Here is a 26,036-nt window from a genome sequence, read left to right as displayed (position 1 = left end):
CACACTCAGCCATTCACCAGAAATTCTGACAGCCCCCCAGCCCGGCTTGCAGTCCTTCCCTTTGAGCTCAGCCTCGTGACTCCCTCAGCCTTTGCACACACATCCACATTTGAAAACCTTATCATGGAAACATGTCTGTGTTGGTTCATGAGAGAAGAATCCTAAATATGATGAAGGCCAGATACAGCTTGAATGGCTGCTATCTATCTCGTAGTTTTGCCTTTTTTGGACACTACAGATTTCATGTAATTTTAATTAACTACCTTTAACTGCCTTTAAAAGCATTCCACCTTCACATACATGGCATATTTTACAGTTGCCCTTTCAAGTACTCGGTACAGGATTTCCATGCTATTTTAATTCACTTTTATGTACATAGAAGTTGGTTGAATGCTATTAGGAAATAAATAGTTTGTATCACGTCAGTCAGAAATATGGTCAGCCTTTAAAGTTGTGAACTTTGTGCATGTCTGCAGGGATAAAAGAAAATAGAATTTGAGCTAAAAGTGCCCCATGGGGGTGCTACCGTTTCAGCACAGAGCTACCATGCCACCTATGCTCCATATGGACCCCTCAATGAAAGGCAAAGGGAAGTGGGGAGCACTAACCCAGTGTGTCTCATGGGACTCATAGAATTTTGTCACACCGTTCAAACCAATAGCCCTCAGCAAGACACTGCAGCAGTACACCGAGGGACAGTGCATCATGGTGTCAGGAAGCACATGAAGCAACATAAAAAAACATTTATCATCTTCATGGGTCCTCAGTGCTCTTAAGAATGGCAGCTTGGAATTAGAGTGGAGAGAGCAGGGCACGAAGAAGAGAAATGGAGAACTGGGGAAAAAAAAAAACTTTACTTGTGCTGCTGTGACTTCAGTTTTGCAGGCACAGCTCCTTCCACTGGAAATCAAAAACAGTTTCTGAGATCCCCTCTTCAAGCAATATTGCTCCAGCTGGGTTGCTGTCTCGCTCCTATACAACTCAAGCTTTTTAAAGGATAATTAGACTCAAATTTTTAAAAATCATATAGTTGCAAGCTTTAAGGCAGAAAATTAACTGTATTTTTAATAAAATAATTTAAAGCACAAGAATAACAGCACAGGAGTTTGAAATTATAATTTCAAATTATTTCACAGTTGTCTCAATTTTCCTTTAGACTTAATGTTGCTTTAAACATCTTCTTATGTGCAATTCATGATACTACTGAGCTTGAACTTCTGTTAAAAAAATAGCTTTACCCAGGGGAAACATTTTTTTTCAAGTTTCCATAGATAAGGTTGACATAGTGAGAGACTTCAGGGCTTCAGAACTTCAGAACTTCAGAAAAAGACTTCAACGATTTCTAAGCTTTGGTATTTTTAGTAAGAAACAATACCACTTGAAACATTGCCTTTGTCCTTAAAGTTCATCAAGAAAAGTTGTATTAAGATTAAAAAGTATAATACGCTCCATGAGGAGACACATCATATGTTTAAATGATTACAAGAAATATTTCATTAAATTTTCAGTTAAAAATGCATGAAGAGCTACACAAAACATAAATCACACAATGCACATAATGTTATAATAAATATTTTAAAATTATGTCCTGTCACCCCATTAGAAGGCATCTCTTATACAGCAGCCTTTCTGGAGTGAATGTTCTTAAAGCAGTGAAAAGGAACCTTTCCCAGTCCTCCTCTAAGCTCGCTTCCATCTTTCTCATATTCTCTAGTCTGGCTCTTGAGGGTCTACAGCCCAGAAGCCTCCATGGAGTCTCATTGGCACACATCTAACAAATACCTTACTTATCACTGGCTGTCCTCAGGACCCTAAAAGACCCATTTGCCAGTCCACTGGGAGACCCTCTCTATTTCTTTAGCAGATGGTGTGCCGTGCACACTATGCATTTATGATCTGAGGGTGACTCTACTCAGCAATCTCTATCTTGTCAGAGAACTTCACCATCTGCTCTTTGATCTCCCCAAAGCACCACTGTTTCTGCAGCTGCTCTGTCATTAGTTTAAGAGTTCATTTCTTTGTATCCAATTGTTCAATGAAAGACTTCACCAGTCAAGAAAATTATTTTTTTCTGGAATACTGTGATTTTTATTTTTTTTTTTTAGTTCCCTTAATGTTCACAGGATCAGAGAATCTGTCAAGCTGGAAGGGACACACAAGGATCATCCAGTCCAGCTCTTAGCCCTGCACAGGACCATCCCCAATAGTCACACCATGTGCCCAAGAGTATCATTCAAACACTTCTTGAACTCTGTCACGCTTGGTGCTGTGACCACTTCCCTGGGGAGCCTGTTCCAGTCCCCAACCACCCTCTAGGTGAAGAACCTTTTTCTAATATCCAAAATAAACCTCCCCTCACACCACTTCACACCATTTCCTTGGGTCCTGTCATTGGTCACCTCAGAGAAGAGATCATTGCCTGCCCCTCCGCTTGTCCTCACAAGGAAGTTGTAACTGCAACGAGGTCTCCCCTCAGTCTCCTCTTCTCCAGGCTGAACAGACCAAGTGACTTCAGATGCTCCTCATATGGCTTCCTCTCAAGGCTCTTCACCATCTTCCTTGTCTTCCTTTGGATACTCTTTTAATACCTTTCTGATATTGTGGTGCCCAAAATTACACACAGTATTCAAGGTGAGGCTGCCCCAGCACAGACCAGAGCGGGACAATCCCCTCCCTCGACCAGCTGGTGATGCTTTGCCTGATGCCCCCAAGGACACAGTTGACCCTCCTGGCTGCCAGGGCACTGCTGACTCATTTAACTTGCCAGAAAAATGGCTTCACATTCCTTCGCGCCCTCTTCATCTCTGTCTCTGTTCTCCCAATAGGTCTGCTGCAGAGAGACTGCTGGCACTGCTGTATCAAAAACTGCCTGACAATGGTGTTGGCGTTATTTCCTTGCAAATACATGAACCATAAGTGATGAAAACTGAATTCTGGAATCAGCTCAGATCCTGATACCGTCACTGCTTCGATTTGACTTCTGCACATGCTCTCAGATGTATCAAGTGTATTGAATCAAAACCAAGCATACAACACTGAGGCTGTTCTTGCTGTTTGGAAGCACTGACAAGTTACTGTAGAGCAGACATCATCTATACTCTACCAGTGTCAGCAGCCTAGCAGAAAGAGGGCATGTGGTCCTCAGCATTTAATGGAAGAAAACATTGTTTTCTGTCCACATAACACTCAAAGCTGTGACAGCAAAAGAAATACAGGGAATATTTTCCTGACTTAGCCATGGGCCAGGTACAGTCATAAAAAGAATAATCTCCTTCCTATCATCACTAGCAGTGGATCATTAAGCCATTTTTAATTTTCTTGGCAGAGGTAAAAGGTTGAGTCCTCTGCCATTATATACTATATACTTTGGTACTGATCAATTTACAACATCTTAAGAGAAAGTATTTGACGAGGTCAATAAACCATATGACTGTCAAAGATGTAAACTGGGAATTCATGGAACCAGCACTGCTGTCAGGGAAGGTAGAGAATACGGGAATTACCTGGCTGGCCAGGGTTTGGTTTCCACACACAGTGAGTTCTGCCATCAGTGTTGCCCTAACAATAAATAATGGTGTTTGTCGACACACATGAGTAGATCCTAAAAGAAGTATGAAGCCTGAAGTCATTAAGTCCTACCATGTTACTGAGCACAGCAGAATGCATATGCTTCTGTATTTATATTCCTGTCTGCAGCCAATAAATCAGAATCTGTCGTACCTGCACTATCCAAGCCATCTGCTTTACCACGTTAAAAAAAAAATGAGTAGGTGGGAAAAAACTTATGATAGATTCTTTTTTTTTTCTGTTCCTGTTGCTAGAGAAACCAATTCTTTAAAGTATTTTCTGATGTCTGAAAAGGAAGCTGACATGTTCCCCCTCCCCCGCAAAAAGCCTGAAATGGTCTGTTTTTTGTGATAGTCCAATAGTTGGTGGAAGAAGGGGAGGGGAAATCAAAAGCACTGATTTTTCCACCTCTTCAACTGACTTGTTGACTGACCTTGGGCAAGTTGTTAAGGGCTCCTGTGAGTATAAGCTGTATTAGGGAAACACAACAAGCACAGACCATAACATTAGAAACAATGATGCCCTTCAGAGGACAATTGAAACTGTAAAATGCAGCATTTGTATGTTGCTATAGTACCCATGCTGTCTTCAGCTGCAGAGCTAGGTGTTGCTGTCATTATTGGGACTGGTTAATGTCTGTTAAAATATTTTGCTCCAAACAAAATCAAACTAATGAGTGTTGGAGAAAAACAAACAAACAAATCCAAAATTAAAAACAAACCCATACTTTCTTTGCTTCCTTCCCAGCCCATCAAAGTGACAGATAAGATTATTTTTTTCCCTTTATTTGTTTTTACACAGACAAATAGAGCTAATAGGTGTACTACTGCTGCAGCGATAGAAGTTTGTTATTATTGGCAAGTCTTTGGAGCTCCTTCCATAAATTTGTATAATTACAAAATAATATAATTGATAGTGTTTTCTTCATATTTTTTTCCAGTTCCTCCATTAATTTGTAATGATTTTGTATAAGACAGCAGGACACACTGCTCAATGACCTGGAAAAGTGATCACAGAAACTGAATTAATATTCCCAACTACTGAATACTGTTGCTTTTAAAACTTGCCATTCTTAAGTTTATGCCACTGTTTATCCCTCCTCCTATAACTGCAAAGACCATTTTTCAGATGATTAATCAAATATTATCTGATCCTGTCATTAATCTAATATATGGTTCCCAAAGGAAAGGACATCAGTTCTGTGAAAACCTCTTTTTTATTGTCTTCTTTTCTCCTTTGAATTTCAAATTAAAGGAATAAACCAGAAAAAACACTAGCCAAACATACCATATTCAACCTTTTCTTGTACAACAATTTATTCACTTATTTCAGGACCATCTGCAGAAAAGTTTCATATTTAAATTTGTTCTGTGTTTTGGGAGACAAGATTAGAAACTGCATCACATTAATCTCCCAACCTAAATTGGTGTCATATAGAGAAGTGATTTTACCTTGTTACAGTACATGTGACATTAGTTTTCACCATGAAAGACTTCAGGATTTTTTGATGAATTCTCAGAAGTATTCTTCACAAGCTTAACATGACTCTTGATTTTCTTCTGGAAGTTGGGTTAGATGGGATTTTTGTTTCTAGTCCAGATAGGTCTTGGCCATATAATATTTTTGCAGAGTTTCTAGCTGGACAAAAGGGAAAGATAATTCATTTGATAATTCTGTTGTAGTCTTATTGTAGTTATAGTCTGCTATAAAACACATGCACATGAAGCAAGGTTCTTAAAGAAAGGCCAAGATCTGCATCATCACTTAAGGCTTTCTCTTAAGATATATGAATCACAAAGGTAAATAAATTATTCACTCTGTTCTGTTGCAAGGAACCACAGATCCATGCCTACACCTCAGATGTCACAGAGTCACAGAATCTGCCAAGCTGGAAAGGACACACAAGGATCATCCAGTCCAACCCTTAACCCTGCACAGGACCATCCCCGAGAGTATCATCCAAACACTTCTTGAACTCTATCAAGCTTGGTGCTGTGACCACTTCCCTGGGGAGCCTGTTCCAGTCCCCAACCACCCTCTAGGTGAAGAACCTTTTTCTAATATCCAAAATAAACCTCTCCTCACACAACTTCACACCATTCCTTTGGGTCCTGCCACTGGTCACCTCAGAGAAGAGATCATTGCCTGCCCCTCCGCTTGTCCTCACAAGGAAGTTGTAACTGCAATGAGGTCTCCCCTCAGTCTCCTCTTCTCCAGGCTGAACACACCAAGTGACCTCAGATGCCCCTCATATGGCTTACTCTCAAGGCTCTTCACCATCTTCCTTGCCCTCCTTTGAATACTCTCTAATAGCTTAATATCTTTCTGATATTGTGGTGCCCAAAACTGCACACAATATTCAAGGTGAGGCTGCCCCAGTGCAGAGCAGAGCTGGACAATCTCCTTCCTAGACTGGCGGGTGATGCTTTGCCTGATGGTCCTCCTGGCTGCCAGGGCACTGCTGACTCATATTCAACTTCCCAGCAACCAGGACCCCCAGGTCCCTTTCCACAGCACTGCTTTCCAGCATCTCAGTCCCAAGTCTGTATGAATATCCAGGGATGCCCCATCCCAGGTGCTGAATCCGGCACTTCCCCTTGTTAAACTTCATGGTGAAAACATTCATAGACAAAATCATAATGTGTCAAACTCTCAACTATAGGATTTCTATAGGATAAGCTTAAGCGCTTCATTTTGCTCTATACCACGCACAGGAGCCTTGTGGGTACTGAGTTTTAGTGTAACAAGTGTTATAGAACTTCATATCTTTTTAAACAGCAAGCACACTTTCTCAAATAATTTTTCCAGCAGGAAGAAGCAAAAATACACTTTTCCAGAAAAGGGCACTTTCCTTCATGTCTCAGTCTGATATTTTACATATTTTTAATGCTAATAACAAAGAATATATTTCGTCATGTGGAAGCTGGAGGGCCTGATTGGCAGTTAATGGAAAATAAGGAGGATTCATTGCATGGAAAAAAATTATTATTGAACAACTGAACCAATATTTATTACACCTTGGTCTTCCAGTCCTAATGTGAGCCAAATGTTACATCTCAATCTGAAAAGCATGTAGTGTGTTACAGATGTCTAAGGAAATAATTTTTCATGTACATCAATTTTGTTGTGACATTTGCTCCTTATGACAATTGATCTGAAACCAAACACATGTTCCAGCAATTAAGCTAGCAGAAACAATGTAAAAATCTGGTGCTTTCAGATATTCCCACTCTTCCAATGTGGAGTAGTGTAATACAGCAAATTCCAGCTTTCCAAATGCTGCGTACTGAGCATATGTAGTTTGCTTGACAGCATTGGAGGCTTCAAGTTTTAACAAACACATGAAAAAATATTCCATCTCTATTTTAATGAATAGCTATTCCATACATTAAGATAGGCACAATCTTGGTAACATTATTATTTGTTAATGTAAAGGAACACAAAGAAAGGAAGGTGAATGCAGTGGCATATAGTACCCATTGGGTGATCAGCAGGTTGTCAGGTGAGTTGTACGGTGTGATTTGATGGGCTTCTATGCACTTTTTAACTGGTGATTAGAGAGAAAAGGAACACAAAACAACAGGTTAACTCTCAGTCTTCCAATAAATGTACTAGTCAAACTTGCTGCCACAGAAATAAAATATTTTTGAATACACACAAAATTTATCTGGAGAACAAAAAAAGACCAGAATTTATTGAAGGGTCATTGCAAGCAATGGGAGTATTTTTTCCCCTATCCATGAACCAGGACCAAAATTTTCATCCAGCATTCTGTTTGCAGCATGAAAAACATGAAGGAAGTCAGGAATTTCCAAAGAGGTATGAAAGGAATGATGTAGTCCACATTGCTGTTCCTGCATTTAAATGTTTACCTTACTATGCTATTGCCAGTTTTCCCAGCTAAGCTACCAACAGCTTTTGGCCTCAGTTCTGTAAACACTCCACTCTCAGCCTTAAATTGCTACATGTGAGGAATCCCTACTGAAGTCACCATAACTATTCATGTGCATAGTTATACTTGCAGATAAATGAGTGGAGGCTCAGGATCTTGAAATGAAAGATGACATGACTAAATGAAATATGAATTTAAAAGCGAAGCAGTCATGCCTACCATGATTGCAGCTGAGCAACTGCTATTTCGCTCATGTATAATGGATGCTGCACTGTAAAAACACATGGTACTCTGTCTCTGTCTTGCCATCTCCTTCAGCCTCTTTTTTACCCCTGAGAAATTTTAAGATGATATCAGACAACAAGAAAATATCAGAATCACAGAATTTTCTGCATGGTAAGGGACCCACAGGGATCATCGAGTCCAGCTCTTAAGTGAACGGCCCAACCCACAATCTTGGGTGCTTTATTAGCACCATGCTCTGACCTACTGAGCTAATCTCAGGGTCATAGTATGTTCAATAGTATATAATTGCATCACCTTAATTTGGTTTTAAAGAAAATTGTACTTAGCCAGGGATTACTTAGACAACCTACTACATTTCTTTTTTTTAGTTTCACCTCCCAGATGGTGCAAAGAGTCACTTTAGCATGCCAAGCTGTACACTCGAAACACCTGCAAACTCCCACATGTTGTGCTGTCAGAAGTTAATCTATTTGCCCTATGGACATCATACATGAAGCAAAGTCAGAAATTATTTTCCTAGAACAAAAAAATCCCCAATATTGTTATTTTGAGACTGTCATTTAGTAGCAGCATCAGTGGTTTAGCCAGCATTCTCTTGGAGATCAATTTATCTAATTTTACCTTTAAAGCAGACATATGTGAAAAGTGTGTCTTTTGTGGCATCAGACCCAGTGACCCCAAATGCAGCTTCGAAATTTTTGAATTTGCAGTGAAAGATAGCAAATTAACATCAGCCAAAGCACCATGGGATCTTCATTATGTACCTCCCCTAGATGTAAAAGCACTGATTTTTATTTGGTCTTCTGTATGAACTAACTTTGCCATTTATACTAGATTTTCCATTTACAGCAGCTAGATATGCTGATGGGGTTTTCTGATATTGAGCTGAAAATGATCAGGATTTCACCTTGCATCCTGTTTGAGGGGAACATTGTGACAAGAGAGACAGCCTTCAGATGGAAGAGAGAAGGTTGTCACTAAAGGATTTATTGGAATGGTCACATGTAAAGCTTTGTTGTAAGTGCATTTGGAAATATGTTTCTTGTTAAAATAATAAAACAGTTTTAAACATTGGAAAATGTAAAAGGTCATAAAAATGACTAGAATATATTCATAATTCTAGTCAGCTGTGAAACAATAAAAATGTTTTCATTGTTCTGAAATACGTGTTTTTCAAGACTTTCTAATGGTATTCATTTTCCACTGTTGGCTCCTGAAATTCTAGGTCAAACCTATTAACTTCTGTGAGGTTCTGTGCAGCTTAGAGATGGTTTCAGGGAATGCAAAATCAGTACCTCAGATTGACAGTATTTTTAGAACAGAGCAGATAGCTGTACAGTTACATGTAACGAAGCTCTTCTGAAATAATTTGCCATGGTATAAAAAGAAAAGCTGGAAAGATTTCATCAAAAATCTAATTCTTCTTAGAGAAGCAAATTATAAGTCAGTCAGTGATGAAAGGAACTAGGAAAATGTCTCACTGAGGGCTGACACCAGGTTTTTCCAACTGTTTTTAAAGAAAAACCTTCTTCGTTTCTATTGTGCTTGAAACTGGCACAACATCAGCTTTTATTTCCAAAGGACTATTTATTTGCTTTCACAATAAATTATAGTTTTTATTCCTTTACAGATGTTACACATGTAACACATTCATTTTCATAAATTACAATAAATTGTCAAGAGAAAAGCATTGCTAGGCAAGTGTTATACTGAAAGACCGAGTATGCATACATGCAAGCGTGTGTGCATGCACTTAAGGTTCTTTTACCACACAAGACATATTACCTAACATTACACCAATTATTCAATAACTTAAGTAAGACAAAATTATATAGTAAGATTATATGAAAAATCAGGACTCCTTTGAAATTTATTTCCCTTGAGAAAAAAGATAGATAACAGTTGCTTAAAGAAATTTTCTATCCCAACTATAGAATCTTGCTTCCATGCTGGATTCCATCAAAATTAAACCATTATGGCACAGGCATAAAGGTCCCACAGAAATTCAGACGCAAGATCGGTCCTGTAATTCTCTCTTCAGTTCTTTAGGATAACTAAATGATTATCAATTCCACTTGTACTCGATGTTAAAGTATTTTCCACAAGGAAAAGAAATTATTATACAAAAACTGGTGTTTTGGTGGTGTATGTTTTTTTATTTATCTAAGTATTAAAACTGGTCATCATCTATTACAAAGAATAAAATACAAGCTGGAACAGAAGGGCCACGCACCAGCTGGCATTTTATTCCATGCTCACAGGGAGCTGACTTGATTCACATTTGATTAGGTCTCTAGAGGTTCAATATTCCCCAATTTGTCATCTATTAAGTGTTCTATTTGTCACTGAAGAGAATAAAACCCATCTTTCCTCCTCCATCCTTACTATTGCTAGATATGCTCATGTATGACATGGTAAGGGGTAAGCAAAAACTACAGCAGCAGTGAGGAAGGTCACTTTTATTTACCAAGTTTCCTATGTGGGTGATTAGGGGATTTTCTGTGGGTGTTGTTATTGTTCCAGCTCAGCAGATCTATCTTTTTCAAGGCTAAGCTATGTTTTATTTACAACTTCTGTCATTCAAAAATAGACACAACCACAAGCTGTTAAACAAGCTTCTCACAGAAGAAGGTGGCTACTTTCACAAACCCTTCCATTGGTCACCCACCTTTCCATACATTCATGTTGGCACTCCCACACAACCTCATAAAAAGTGAAGGAGCTCCTTACCAAAACACTTTCCCCAAAAGGGGTGTGCAGAAAAGGCTGCTGAGGCCCAGTGGTCAGCAAAGTCCATGTTCCCATTTACATACTGAAAATTCATTGCTCTTCTGATGTACGTGAACACAGGTGATTGCAGTTGAACCCAAATACTGTGCAGTGCAGCATTTGCTGCTAAACCTGCACACATCAGCTGGCAAGGTGCCAGATGATTCTCACCCCATGCCAAGGGGCACTGGAAAGAGTGGTGTTGGTAAACATGACCTTACAGACAGACACAGATTTATTATTTTTAAAAAAATTGGAACTACTTGATTTATACAACTATTCTAAAACATTACATGTTGAAAAGTTTTTAATAATTAGTCTAAGTCTAGTGGCTCCTTCAACAAAGAATGGCTAAGACAAATTCCTTTTCACCTGGATCTTTTCAATACTTTTTCTCTCGTAGGACAATGGATATGCACTTGATATTTAATTCAAAGCCTGCTGGAGCTGCAACCACTCTTACAAAGGTGTGAGAGAAAAGCATGAAAGAAATTCTCCTTAAAAGCCACTGTGTGTTCCCTAATAATATACCCAATAGGCCATTGCTTCTCTTCTGAAGCCTAGGAATAGGCAGCATTCTATGTCTAAACCACAGTCACACCAAACCCTAAGGAGCACCTCCAGACTATTCAGAGGGTTTGCTAGGCCTCCAGCCTGTCTAGAGACAGTGGCCACTTCAACTTTGACTTTTCATTTCCATCCCTTTACTTAAGGTAGAATTTGTAAAAGCTGCATTCTCTGTGCACCAAGTAGCTTTGCTGTAATAATCCTAACTCCACAGAAGACCAAATACTAAGAGAGCAAACAACACAATTTGTCAGCATGATATAAGGCTTTTTTTTCCCAAGACAATTTGTGAAGGATATTTTAGGGAAGCTAATGTGGGGGAAAGGAAATTTTATGTTGCTGTGGTAACTCGAGTGAAAAAAGAGATTCATGCTGCAACACCTACGTTCAGCACAGTTTACTTTTAAAATATCATTGATTTCCTCAGCAAAGGAAAACAAACAGCCAATTTTATAGATGACTTCTGCTTCCCAACTCCAGGATGTCAGAAGTTCAAACTAAAACAAAGCTCTTCTCCAGTACAATTATTTGAAGTTTTCAAAAGAGGAATCAATGTGCACCTGGCGAATGCACACGGTCTTGGGTAAATTATACTTACTTCAAACATTTAGCTCTTGGTCCAACCAGTCACCCATGAAAAATGCTGTGAAATTCCACCACTTTGTTTATACTTGGGTGCAGTCTGATCCTTTTTTCTCCCAATGCCTGGACTTCAGCCTGTCAAAGACCTCCCCTATGTAAGTTGCAGCCAAATCAGTACTAAATCCAGAAATGGAAGAAAAGCCAGTTCTTTCCCCAGAGAGTTGCATTTGATAAGGAGCCCACAATGCAAACAGTTGTAACCGGAGAAGCATAGAAAACTCTCAGTCAGCTACACAAGAGACCAATTAAAGGAAAGACTTTAAGGGGAAGAGCCAGTGTCCCACTGATCAGTACAAAAAAGGTGGATTTTGATGAGAAAGAAAATCTGAAACTAAAAGTGGAAAACACAGATGCAAGGAGGAGCAGACTGAAAGTATGAGGATTGAAATGGAAAGTCAAAAATTGAATTTTCAAGCAAATTAAAAGAGAGATCATATTACAGATAGCCTAGACAATGTGAAGACAGGCTTTTGAATTCAATGAAAAGACTGAAAAACTACTAAAGGGATTTGGTGAATTGAGAGGTAAAAAGGTTAGGGTAGGAAACACAGAGATCCTTGTCAGCAGCTCTTTCATTGAAAGGAAGGTAACTAGGAAGCAAACAGGATGTATGGAAAGGACCACAACCACAGTAATTCAAAGAAAGGTAGTGAAAATGGAGATTTGCATGCTTTGATAATTTCTTGTTTATAGCATCAGACTCTGCAGGCATGCTTGGTATCTGGCCTGGAGACTCATCCTCCAGGCACTGAGGATAAGAGCTTCCGAGAGATATGAGCAGGAACTGCAGACCTCCAATCTCCAAAAGTGGGAGCTCCCCATGCCAAATAAAGCTTGGTTGGAAAAGTCCTGGACAAGTTTTGGTACACTTGAAACATTCAGAGGCACAATTGCATATTTAACAGATGCTGTAAAAGATACAGACACACCTACCATAAAACACGAGCAGTCCTAAAGCTGAGAATGGCAACAACAAAAATCACATGTGCACAGTCTGTGGCTAGGAACAAATGTGTCATGGAGAGAAACTCAGTGTATCACTTTCCAAGAGTGCCTAGGAGTTCAGGGTTGCTTTTTGCTTTGTTTTTTGTTTTCTGAGAACCTAAAAGGTTGTTCGATAGAAAGAGTGGGCAGCAGGCAGGCCTCATTCTTCACTGAATGCTTGAACATGCTGTTCCTGAAGCAGCAAGTGCTTTCCAGAGAGGAAATATTCTAGCAGTGCTCTGAGTCTTGCTTTTTCCTCTAATGCCATGCAGCATGTTTCATGGTATTTGGCTTTCTCTTATCTGTTTTAAAAACTCATTTGGAATACTCCGTTACATATAGCTTTATTTCTAAACAATATTAGTTCAAAGCTACTTACCTAAGAAAGACTTGGCATTTATTATAGGGAAACCCCTTTTCTCATGGAACTTCCTTTTTTCTCTTGGCCAGAATGGGTACTGGCAAATAACATGGCCTTTTCTGATGAAGATCAGCTGGTTTTCACTGAACAATAAGCCGTTTCCAGTCAGCATAGTTATTGTCTGAATTTATTCTACTGTTTTGATGATGTTGTTGGTTGCACTTAATTATATCCCTGTGGAAACAAAGAGATAACATCCTCCTTTCTCAGTATATCTCTCTCACACACATGCTAGGAACCATCTTCCTAATTACCAGGCAAGGCTACTGATAATGACAACATAATCAAAATGTAGGAATTCATATTTCAAATGCATGAAAAAACACCATCTGCATGCATCTTTTAAGTGAGACATTAAAAACCTGACTCCGTCTGTTCTGTGGACATTAAAATGTGTAAAAATGAGGACTTTCCCTGGTATCTTTGGCCAAAATCTCTTTTTTTACCCACAATTGCTCAGTCTGTTCAGCTGAAATTATTCATAATACTACATCTAATTTTTCTTTCTTTAATTTCATGTGATTACATCTCCTCACATTCTTTCTCAGCATGTAACCCTTTCCAACACAGATTATGATGAAACTCATTTAATTATGATTCAGTTAAGCCTGGTATACTCCATTATCATTGTTCAGTTTTTCGCTGTTTTTCTTTCTTTCCCTTCTGATCATAGTCCAATAACATATTTTTGATAACAAGATGCTCAGAATATTATGAAATAGTTTCTACCTTGTCACACAGGGAGAGAGACTCTCACTTCTCCCTCATATCTTCAGATAGCCTAAAGGTAGTTCTCCTCCCTTTTATTGCCATATCACATAATATATAAATGAGAGGTAAAGTCCTGTCTCATTTGCTGTTCAGTGTCACCTCTAGATCTCTCTGTTACCTCCAGTTCTTTTCAAGGCAGTATCTTGGGCTTTCCCTTCATCCGAATTTTACTACCTGAACTGTTTCCTTCTTTGCCTATGTAGTTATTTTTCAAGTTAAATCCTTGATCTATTTTTTTTCTGTATATTTTCCCCTGAGGCCTTTATTTTTAGCAATTTTCTCTGTGAGTCAGTTGTATTCTAACATTTTTTTTCTCTCATTAGTATTTCTGTTTATCAGAGATTGGTATAATCTGCAAATTACATTAATAAATTTATAAAACTGGTCCTAATTGCCTGTGCATCTGCCCTTATTCACTGCTGATTATTTGTGCTATTGCTTTAGTAAGCATTTAGCACATATGAACACATCTCAGTGAAGACAACTTTGGGGTAGATGCTTTCCTGGATATTTAGAATCTGCTTCTATATCCACTGAATTCGGCCGAAACATTTCAGGAGACACTGACGGTTTCCAAGTCAAAAGAAACAGCACGACTTTTAGATTATCACATTTGGGCAATACATCTTGGTATTAAAGCTCTGAGCAGATGAACAGGAAGAGACAGATCATAGAATCACAGAATTATAGAATGGTTTGGGTTGAAAGGGCCACACAGTTCCAACTCCCCCACTATGGGCAGGGACACCCCCCAGTAGAAGGAAGATCTGTGGTATGGACTAGAGAAGTGTTTGGCAGAGCAGCATCTCTGAGACAAGAGTTCCCTGGAAATGAAAGGGATTCAACATGAGTATATTTTATTAACAGAAATAACTAAAGGAATAATACCCCAGCTATCAGAAGTTTGACAGCCCTTTTCAGTGTTTCTCTTTGAATGAAGCTTCATTTCTCTCTCATTAGAATATTGTCCAACCCCTTTAGACTACAAATCAATTTCAAGAATCACCAAAAATTTGGCACAATACACTCCTAAGAAAATTCTGTATCCAGTGGTGAACACTTTATAACCAAGAGGAAAAACAAATGCATGGTGGTTTTTGTTCATATACAAAAAATACCTTTTTTCATGTCTTCTCACCAGCATACCAATGACTTTTGATATTCTGTGATTCAATTACATTTATAAATATGTCAAATTCCAGAAAAGACAGATAGTCTAAAATTAGGTAATTAATATGTGACTGTATCCTTATTAATAAAATGTTTTTCATAGCAGCAATGAATTATTCTCACAGCAACAGATTTGGTCCTCCTGTAAATTAGGAAATTTCTTAATTGTTTGGAAATGTCAGTAGGAGATTAGCAGCACTGAACTTCCTGCAGGCTGTAATTCCTGTCACGAAAGAGTTGAAAATGGCAAGGAAAAACAACTGCTTCTGTACATGGATTCACTGAACCAGGAGGCACAGAATCAATTCCAAAAAAAGAACAGAGTTTTCTATATTTTTTGACACTTCAGCATCAGCAGGCATGCCTCTTACCTCCCTCAGGGAAAAATTACTGGTCTCTCTATGTGGAGATACAGCAAAAATAATAACTCACTGAACTTTGAAGAATCAATTATGGCAGGGATTAAATGGCACTATTGGTCAATAAGTGCTGCTGTTAGGAGTTTGTAACATTTTTTAGATCTACTGAGATGCAATTTTGTAGGGCACCATCTATTTTAAATAAAGCAGATTGCTTGTGCTTGTGAACAGAGGTCACGAACTGTGAGCCTGGCTTCCCCAGGCTTATCTGAGATCTGCAAGTTCAACAGCAGAATCCAACAGATTTGCCAACACCACCAAAAAAGAGACTCGAGATGAACACAAAGCCCACTGGGATCCATTGCTCTCTGCTGCAAGTGTGGAGTAATTTTCTTCTAGGTGATTTATTTACGTTGAAAGATAAGGGACAGAGGGCAAAAGGGAATATCATGCTGTCTGTTTAGTTAAGGGACAGATTCTTTAGACAAACATGTCAAAAGGTCACCCAGAAGAAAAAAAAGGGAAAAAAGGGAAAAAAAAAAAAAAAAAAAAAAAAAAAGAAAAAAAAAAAGTGAAACTGTAAGCCTAACCCTGCATCTAAATATTATTTAGGGCATTAAAAATGTGATGTCATTTGAGGAACTTATGTCCAACCAAAATTAATGATCTGTTTAGATTTTCAGAGTAATCTTGGGTAAAAGTTATGGTAACATTTATTCCACTCATCTGAAGAAGCCACTTAAGAACTAGAAAAGCTATTGTATTGAGAAGCAGTTGTGAGAAACCAATGAGAGCTGCCTTCCCACGGGTTTGTGTCAGGTAGCTGAGGACAAGCCTCAACTGCAGCTTCTCCTCAAGAGGTGGCGTTCAGAAATCACCTTTCCAGCAGAAACCTCTGATACCTTGTAAAAACTCATATTGCAGCTTTTGTATCAAATACGAGAGGAGTTCTCTATCCAGCCACAAATCTTCCAATAGTTTGCAAGGTCTTTGGCCTTACATCTACTCTTACTATACGGGACCCACAGACACAGTCAAATCAAACCAGCTACAGACAGTTGTTTCAACCAGGCTACAAGCACAGGCTTTCCATCATGGTTTTTCTTAGGTAAACAACAGGTGATACAGTAGGCTGGAGTTTTTTGAGGGACTGGAAGATGTTTTCAGAATTTTTTTTCCTTCCCCAACCCCAGAACAAACGGTAGATAAAAAAGGGGGGGGGGGGTGGTGGAGCGGAACAGACATTAACATCATGCTTGCTTCCATACGGTAAATCACTCTTCTATCCCACCAGCACTGTTATATATCTAAAGTAATAAGTTTTTATATATATGTACATTGTGAGTTGGATTTTGCCTATGAATGAATGCAGCTAATTAACAGATTTAAGATTTTAGGGTTCTAAATACTAAGGTTTTCACATCAGGCTTCATTCGTTGTTGCCCTATGTAGCAATGATCTCTGGATCAGCAGCGGCCTCAGACTCAGTTATGGGCAACCTCGATTTAACACAGGATGACATGGTTACTTCTTTTCCTTGTTTTTTCAACCAACCCTGTGAAAAGTATGTGTCAAAACCAGGTACCATAAATGAAGGATGTTTTTGACTCTTCTACCCTTGAGTCATATTCTACAAGTCTGGTTTTTTAATTTGTTTAAGCCAAACCACAGTCGACCACCCACCAGAATAAAATGTTTCTCACTCTTCTTCTAAACCCAAATGATAGACTTGATGCTTTGTGTCAGCATCATCATTCATCCACTAAGCTGCAGCAACTCAGATCTAGATGAGAATCAAGACTTAACCCATTCCCCCACAAAAACTTCTCAGACAGATCAGATCTGATCCCTGATCTGCATCTTCATGGAATCACGTAATTGCTCTTGTTCAAACAAGGGCAGGCATGGGAACATACATATGAAAGCAGGGGAATTGCTCTATTCAGCAACACCACCATAAGCTGGCTGAATTCACAATTTAATTGCTCCTCACAATAAAACTCTTATTTGTGTTGGGTTTACTTAAGGTGAGAGCTAAGTGACATTCAGAACAATAGATATTATTATGCTGAATTCTAATTTCACTCCAATTTTTGCCTTTCTAACTCCAGTATAGCATTAGCAATCTCCCAACTCCTCTGACTGAACTTCTCCTGTACACACAGTACAGTAATTCCCAGGAACATATCTGATTCCAAGGGAGTCAGATAAAAGGAGCAGTTCATAGATTTTCTTACTAGCACAGTTTTGAAGTGGTTCATGGGAGTTTCCATTTTCCTTTGTTAGTTGTCCATAGAAGAAAAAAAAAAGAACAAAAGAAAAAGTCTCTGAAGGCTACAATTGTCCAAGCTGGATTTATAGACTAAAATAAAACTGAGATGTCTTGGTGGTATTCAGTGACTTTTAGTTAGTTCAAAATGCAGACATCTATTCCACAAAAAAAGGTATGTTCTCATCTTGGGCTGCTTCAACCAATTTGATTAATTCAGGCTAAAGTAATAAGGTAACTTGGGAGTTAAGTTGGAACAGCAGCTGACAGGGAGCCTGAGGGAGAAACCACACTGTCCAAATTAAAATCCACATTGCAAGAATAGCACTGCTGTTCTAACCTGGGATTGCTACATACCTCTTCTCTTGAATTTGGAGAAAAATGGAGACAGACCTACTGCAGGCAGCCCTTTGTCTCAGACAGAATTATATTAAAGACTTCATCTCCCTAACTGTTGCTATAGTACAATCTTTGCTTATACGATTTTCCATTCAAAAGTCTTTTTTCATCTTAATTCAGTATGTACTACTCTGACCTATTGTAGTAAAGAGATTAAACTGTAACATATTAGTTTTAAAATGTTATTGTTTAAGTAACTCGAGTGAGGGGTGGGTGGAATGAAAAGTGGTGCAGAGAGTAAGCACATATATGGTTTCTTTTCATATCTGTGCCTAGCTGGCTAGGAAGTTGCAGCATCCTTCTGGAGTGCCAGGCAGTACGAGGGAGGGGTCAGGCACCCTCCTGCTTCAGCTGAGTGCTCTAATGGGCTCTGCATTTCCTAAGAGGAAGGCCATGTTCCCACCTAGGTAAAACAGCCTCCTACAGTCACCAGCAGCTTTTCATCAGCATGCTGAGAACCCTGCAACACCACCAGCACATCACAACATCCAAATACATTTGGTCCGATAGTTCCATTTCAGTATGTCAGTAATAGTACACATGGAACTTTCACTGCTCTTGAACGAGTCCAAAGCCTTGCTACATGCCACTCCCATTGTTTCTGAGAGGCTACAAAACACAGTGAAGGTTTCATATTTTGAAGATTAATTGCCAGAAAGGCAGTTAAAAGAATAGTCTTTAACGGATGGTCATTATGTGCTTTGGTCAGTTTTGCTTATTGCTTATTTGCTTATTGCTTTGCCAAGAACTGGGAGAAATACACAGGCAGATATTTAATCAGCTTGTGATAATCAGAAGCTAACAGAACAGTTCCTGAATGGAGTAGGTAGAAATTTGAATCTTTATATGCACATTTACTGCTTATAAAACTGCAACAAAGGGAGATAAGAAGAAACTTTTGCTAAAATGGTATAAATTTCAAATTTTCCAGAAACTGTTCAAAAAGATCTCACAAAAAAAAAGGTGATTTTGCATGACTAAATAACTGTTTATAAGGCCTATATCTAGGCTAAGAGATGTTGTCCATATAATTCTTCATAGATTAGATGCCTTTTATCTCATTTCTGTAGCAGTCACCTACAATTGGTCAGATTAATCACTCCGTTGACCATGTTAACTAAATTTCCCCTAACAGAGAGTCGGATAATTACCTCAGATGTAGACATTGGCATGATTAAAGTTTGCAAAACGGATACCCATTTTTTCCTTTTCAAGCTTGAACTGCCAAAGGATTTTTTTACCTTTTAGGTTTTTTCCTACTGAACCACTGCTCTATCCAAGAGGACCAGCTAACACGCACTCTCACTATTGCATTCCTAGTTCAGCATTATACTCATCTGCCCATTCAAGACAGCGAATGGGAAAGGTTACACAGGAGCTCAGTAACTTCCTCCTAACATCGAGGTCAAATATCCCTTCAATCCAAAATAAACTTCTATTATTGCTTTGGGAAAGATCATAAAGAGAACATGAAATGTAAAACACACAGTTCAAAGAGAGCACAGTTCTGTTCCATTACAAATTATACTCTTCTTCTGATTTCTTTTGTCCTGCAAAACAGGTTACTTCTTACAATCCACCTGCAATGCCTATCTTCACTTGTTGAAACTAAAATCTACATTCATGCTCAGCAAAACAGTCAAGGAGATGCTCCTACAGTCTAAAGACCTAAATTCAAGAATGATAGAAGAGAGAAGGGGAAAGAAACCAATTTGTGCAAGAAAGTAGGAATACTGTAGCAGCACATAGCTAGAAAATGAAAATCCAGAATTTTGATCAGTTGATTTTGCTAAATACTTCAAGGGTGTCACAGTTTTTAATTACTCATTATAAAATCTTCATCAGTCTTACAGTCTCACTTTGGAGCAGGGGAATAATTTACAAACTATTTGTGGAGTATCTAGCACCTGGGAGTAATTAACATGAGGCTTTCAACTTTTGGTCCTACTGCAGTGTGAACATTAAATAATGAAAGCTCAAAACATGACATTTTGCATCCCAATTCTGATACAACTCATGGGAGAATTCCAGGATATAGGAATGGCCCACACACAGCTCATCCCTCCTGCTCACCATTTTGGTTCTTTGGGTGACTCTATTAAACAACATGTGATGGACCATTAAGTGACTTTTCAGTAATTTAATAGTTCTGCTCAGCAAGGTTCCTTACAGAGGCTGATTCACTTCATATATTTTATAGGCAGATTAAGTATTTTCTTTTTATTTTCAGTGGGAGACTTCATCAAACCACAGGGTTTGATCACTTTAAAATTTTGTTCTTGCTTGCTTTAAATGCTCCTCTGCAATGTTGCCCCAGAGTATTCCAGACACTCCCATATCCTGGGAGAAGCAATTCTGGCTGATATTTTATTTTCCTGAGTTAGTTTTATTGACTGGATCATTTGTTTCTCTTAAAGCATTCTTATACAGTTTGACAGTTGCAAGATCAAGAAATACACATGATAAATGGAAGCTGGTCCATCAGAAACCGAGCCCTTTAATCCACGAGACAAATGGATAAACTTAAATCAAAAGAAAAGGATCTGGGATAATTTCAAACCCTCTTGAAAGCTGTTCAGACTAATTGCAGGCAGAGAGGGTTAGCTGGAAATAAAATTGTTTGGACTGAAATTTAGCTTCCAGAATTTGGCTAAACAAAAAAAAATGGACTTTTTTATTCATGGTAGAGTTATAATTTACTTGACTGTTTTTCTTTTTGATTTATGCTGTCTGAAGCTGAATGTCTGTGCATTACAAAAATAATTTCTGGGGCAATAGCTTTATAGCTTCCAAATGTTGCCAGTGTCATAAACAGTGACATTTGTAAGCCACTGAAGGAAAACCTCAAGAACAGAAAGCTCTGAATTTCTCAGACTGGTCTTATTCAGACAGTTCTGAAGCCAGATTCAAATTCAGAATTATACCCTCAGTAAATTCAGGCCACTGTTTCTCAATAGCTACTGCCTACCTAATTAGGACTCTTTCAAACGAGGATGAAGCCAGAAATGAGGCTCCATTAAATGGCTCAGACTAGTAACATGTTTAAAGTTAGGAATGTGTGGTGTATATCTGCTTTATCCTTACCAGTAGCTTGAAAGTAAGCCAACTATCATTTTAAATAACTTACTGTCTTATCCACCTCTTATCAGCTCCTAAGACGTTAAGAGAAGAGAAAAAGCAAGGGCTGGGGGAGAGAGAGCAATAGAGCAACTGTTCCCTTTGATTCAGAAAAAAAGCTGTAAGAGGTATCTTTCATCTATGAGATGAAGCAGGAGGAATTTCACCTAAGAGTCAAAGGTTTGGGTGAGGGTTTTCCCATCTACTGTTGACAGCAAAAGCCACAAGAGGAGTAACTTTTCTCTGAAATTGAAAAAGGAACATACAGAAGAGAGAAAATGCACTGTATTCACGTATGCATAAAACCTCTCCATTTCATGCCCGAGTGTGGCTTCTTTCCAGAACTGCCTTAGATCATTGCTTTAGAGAAACTGCACCCACCCCCCACAAAGCTACGTGCATTCTGACCACGAACACTGAATAGCTAAAAGATGCTCCACACCATATTACAGTGAACATTTCTTTAAAAACATGAATATGATCAATCTTCTTTCCTTGTCAGCTTTGCTTCCTCTCACCCTCCCCACAGGTACACTTCTGAACACCACGTCTCACGCAGCTGATGGTTTCTCTCGCTTCTCTAAACACCGAGTCTATTTGGAACACTCTGCTGGTAGTCCTGCTTCAAAAACACCACCACTAATCACCTGGACATGAGAAAACAAAGCACCAATTTATCTGCTTCTGTGCATGTCCTGCACCTACCCATGGTTTCCAGCTGGTAGGAAGGGAGAGGAAGAGAGGGAAGAAATGCCGAAGTACAGATTGGGCTACAAAACACATGTGGTAGCACTGCTGTCACACCCATTTCATGTACCCAGAGGAACTGGGTTTGTTTTGGGAAGAACACTTTAGGAGAAGCCAAACCACTGTATACATACCAACCTATAAATCTAGGCAAAGAATTTTTCACAGTTCCAGGAACACATGTAAATGAATGCAGCTGTACAGTAAAGCCATACCCACACCAGGAGGGAAAAAGTTTATCCACACAGGGAAAACCCAAAATATGTAACTCTATTTTATAGTACCTGCTTTATGCAAAGACTTCAGCAGAAATGTGGTTCTGGTACTCACCAAGGGACTGCAGTAGCTTTGCTTCTGGGAAAAGGAAAGGCAACTGCTGCTTCTCTTATACCCTCATTCTGATTGTTCTATGTGTGAATTTTTACATCATATTAGTGATACCCATTTCCCACCTCCCATCTCTGCCCAGCTCCGTTCTGTCCACAGAGCTTGAGAGAGCATCCTAAAATAACCATCCCAAATGAAACTTCCAGGCCTCTGTGTATGCTCTAAAATTCCATCCTTCAAAACAGAGTAGAAAAACAAACAAACAAACAAACAGGTTTCATGTAATACTTCTGCTTTCTATCTTGGAAAAAAATCTGATTCCTTAAGCTCCCTGACTGTACCAAGAGAGCCCACTGCATCTGTCAAACCCATTGACTATGACTACCGCCTTCATATGAAGCAAAATTTCAGCTTTATGAGCTTTAGCTTGTGTGAAGCCCAGCAATAACGTCATCAGAGCCCTCTGGGTATGGCAGGGAGGACTGACAAGGACAACATGCTGTAGAGTTTGTGGGACCAGGTCCAATAGGGCTATGCACTTCAGCTGGAACATTGCTGAGCCTCAGCATGATCCAAAATACCATTCGTGTTACAATATTTTGAGCTGCCAACCACCGGTAAATTTATTGACTGTCAGGCTAAAAAAATACAGAGAAGTCAGACATTTATTTTATTACACTTTTAGATGTCCATTATGATGGTAAAATATAGTAGGAGAAAAAAATACCTTTCCTCTTCTCTTGAGATATATTTCCAGATTACTAGAAGGGCTTCACTGCTCTTATTTGGATAATTTTCATAGTGTACATGGAGCCATACAGTATGTCATATATGAAAACACAGCAGGGATTTATGGATTTTTGAACAGGAGGTCTGCTTCAGAAATTTCCCTTGGCCTTCACACAAAAATACAGAGAGAATAAATAAATTCTGCTGTGCTTTTACTGCCCCAAGCACAAGAGATAACCAGTTAATGCATAATTACAGAACCCTACTAAGAAAAAAGATCATCCTCTGAGAGTCCAATTTTAATCATGCTCCAGCCAATTACTGTTTTCAGCATTGACCTCAAGTGGAGAAGGTACACAACTTGCAGACTGCATTACCCATACTGGTTTAGGGACCAAGATGGGACCTAGAGTGTAGTTAAAGTTCTATCTTTTATTCTTCCAGTTAGTTCATGGTTGTAAATACTAACCTGAGAGGACATTAGATAGGTTCTTTCTAAATGGTTTTTGGGTTTTTTCACTATTTCCAGGAATGAAATTCCAGCAGTGATTATCACCTTAAAATTTTTGTGGAGAGAATGCATTGTTTGGCACATGAAATTGTAAAATCTCTAATTATATGTCGCAGTAAGCAGCCAAATGCTGCTGTAGCAACACACCACCAAACACAGCGTCCTTTTTGAAAGGTGTAAATATAAACAACAGACTTTTGCCACAGCTGTACACACCGATCGTAAGTAACCAAGGCTTTTTTTTTTTATTCTCTAAATCTGTTCACCCAGAGGGCCCAGTTCTCCAGTAATTGACACCACCACAATTTAACCAACTTCAACAGTTCAGGTCTCCTTATCCACAAATGAGAGCACAGTCCAATCACAGGAGAGGGTACAGGTTTCCACACGGAAGAACATATCTCTCCCTCAGCATACAGGGAGATGTTTCAGCAGATTTCTTTCCACCAGACTCCAAATAAGCTTGATCTGCTTCTGATGTACTTTTTCAGCTTGATCAGAAAGCTGTCCAGTTTACCAAGGTCAATGAGGTCAATGAAAGCCATTGCTTTTTTGTGCGCTGGAAGCAGGAAATCAGAACCTTAAGCTTTAAAAAATATATATTCAGGGAAGAATAAATTTCATAGATGAGCAAATTCACACTCCTCCTGTCACTGTTTTTAGATGAGGCAAACCTGAGGCACATTTTAGGCTCACAGACTTGTTATTTCCCAAAATAACTTCAATTAAAAAATTCCAAGGAGTCTTATGCTCAGGAAAATTGCAGAAAACACCTCCTATCTTGGGACCAGCCAAAAAAATTTATCTACAAGGCTACTTTCCTTCAGGGTTGGGCTACACAGAGACAAAGTTTCTGAAGATTTCTCTTTCCTTTTCAGCATCATAAGAACTGAATTTTATCAAACCGTGTGTTATCATTCTGATTGCTCAACTTTCCAGACACAGCATTTAAAAATGCCCTTCAGAATTTCCCATGAAGCCCTGGGCCCTTTAACTATGTTTCTTGCATTTGCTTTTCCTCTCCTCATTCAGTGTTCCACGTAGTTTCACATTTGTGACATCTGGGCTTCTCTGGGGAGCATCTTAATCATTGTGCAAATAAAGAGAGGTTACCTGTGAGGAAAACAGACAGTTCATTGGGTTTGCCTGGCCAGGTTTTGGTAGGGGAGGGGCTACAGGGGTGTCTTCTGTGAGAAGCTGCCAGAAGCTTCCTTCATGCCAGCCAGCTCCAAGACGGACTTGCTGCTGGTCAAGGTCAAGTCAATCACATAAGGTAGTAACGCCTCTGGGATAACGTATTTAAGATGGAAAGAAAAGTTATTGCACAGATGTAGTTGGGCTCAGAGAAGAGCAGAGTGAAAACGTGAACAACTCTGCAGACACCAAGATCAGTGGAGAAGGAGGGGCAGGAGGTGCTCCAGGCACCACAGCAGAGATTCCTCTGCAGCCTGTGGAGCTGACCATGGTGAGGCAGCTGTGCCCCTGCAGCCCATGGAGGACCACGGGGGTGCAGAGATCCACCTGCAGCCTGTGGAGGAGACCCAGGCCGGCGTGGGTGGATGCCTGAAGGAGGCTGTGACTCCAAGGGAAGCCCACGCTGGAACAGGCTCCTGTCAGGAGCTGTGGAGCGAGAAACCCATGGTGGAGCAGGTTTGCTAGTAGGATTTGTGACCCTATGGGGGACCCATGCTGGAGCAGCCTGTGCCTGAAGGACTGCACCATGTGGTAAGGGATCCATGCTGGAGCAGTTTATGAAGAACTGCAGCCCATGGAAGGACTCATGTTGAAGAAATTCATGGAGGACTGTCTCCCACACTGGAGCAGGAGAAGGACTCCTCTCCCCAGGCAGTGGCAGAAACAACCTGTGATAAACTGACCATAAGCCCCGCTCTCCATATCCCTGCACCACCAGGGGGAGGAAGAGGTAGAGCCTGAGAAGGAGGGAGGGGTGGAGGGAAGTATTTTTTAAGATTTGGTTTACTTTCCATTATCCTGTTCTGGTTTTGGTTGGTAATGAATTTAATTAATATCCCCAAGTCAAGTCTGTTTTGCCCATGGCAGTAATCAGTAAGTGATCTGACCCTGTCCTTATTTCAACTCATGAAGTTTTATTATATTTTCTCTCCACTTGAGAGAGTGTGACAGAGTGGCTTTGGTGGGCACCTGGCAACCTACCACAGACAGGAATATCTGTACAAATCCTGCAAGGTTTTCAGAGAATCAGGATGAATATTTGGCTCCATAACCCTCTTGACTGTGCTCACAGTTGAAGTCTCCTGGAACTGAAAATCAAATAGCAGAGGGGTGCTGACTGTATGACATTGGCTAATACATGGTTCTCAGACTCAAACAACATTATCTGCATATTTTATTGATTAATATTGTTTAAATCACAGATGCTTAAATACTGACTATTGAATTTTAAGATATTTAGACATATTTTTCAAGCTTGTGGTTAGGAGAGGTTTTAGTCTGTTTTGATGTGAAAAACTAGAACTACATCAAAAGTGAAATCTCTGTAAAATGCAAACGTCTGTTTTCTTTATAAC

This window comes from Corapipo altera, unplaced genomic scaffold, assembly GCF_003945725.1.
Source record: "Corapipo altera isolate COAL_440 unplaced genomic scaffold, ASM394572v1 0, whole genome shotgun sequence".
NCBI lineage: Eukaryota > Metazoa > Chordata > Aves > Passeriformes > Pipridae > Corapipo > Corapipo altera.
This window is presented reverse-complemented; position numbering follows the sequence as displayed.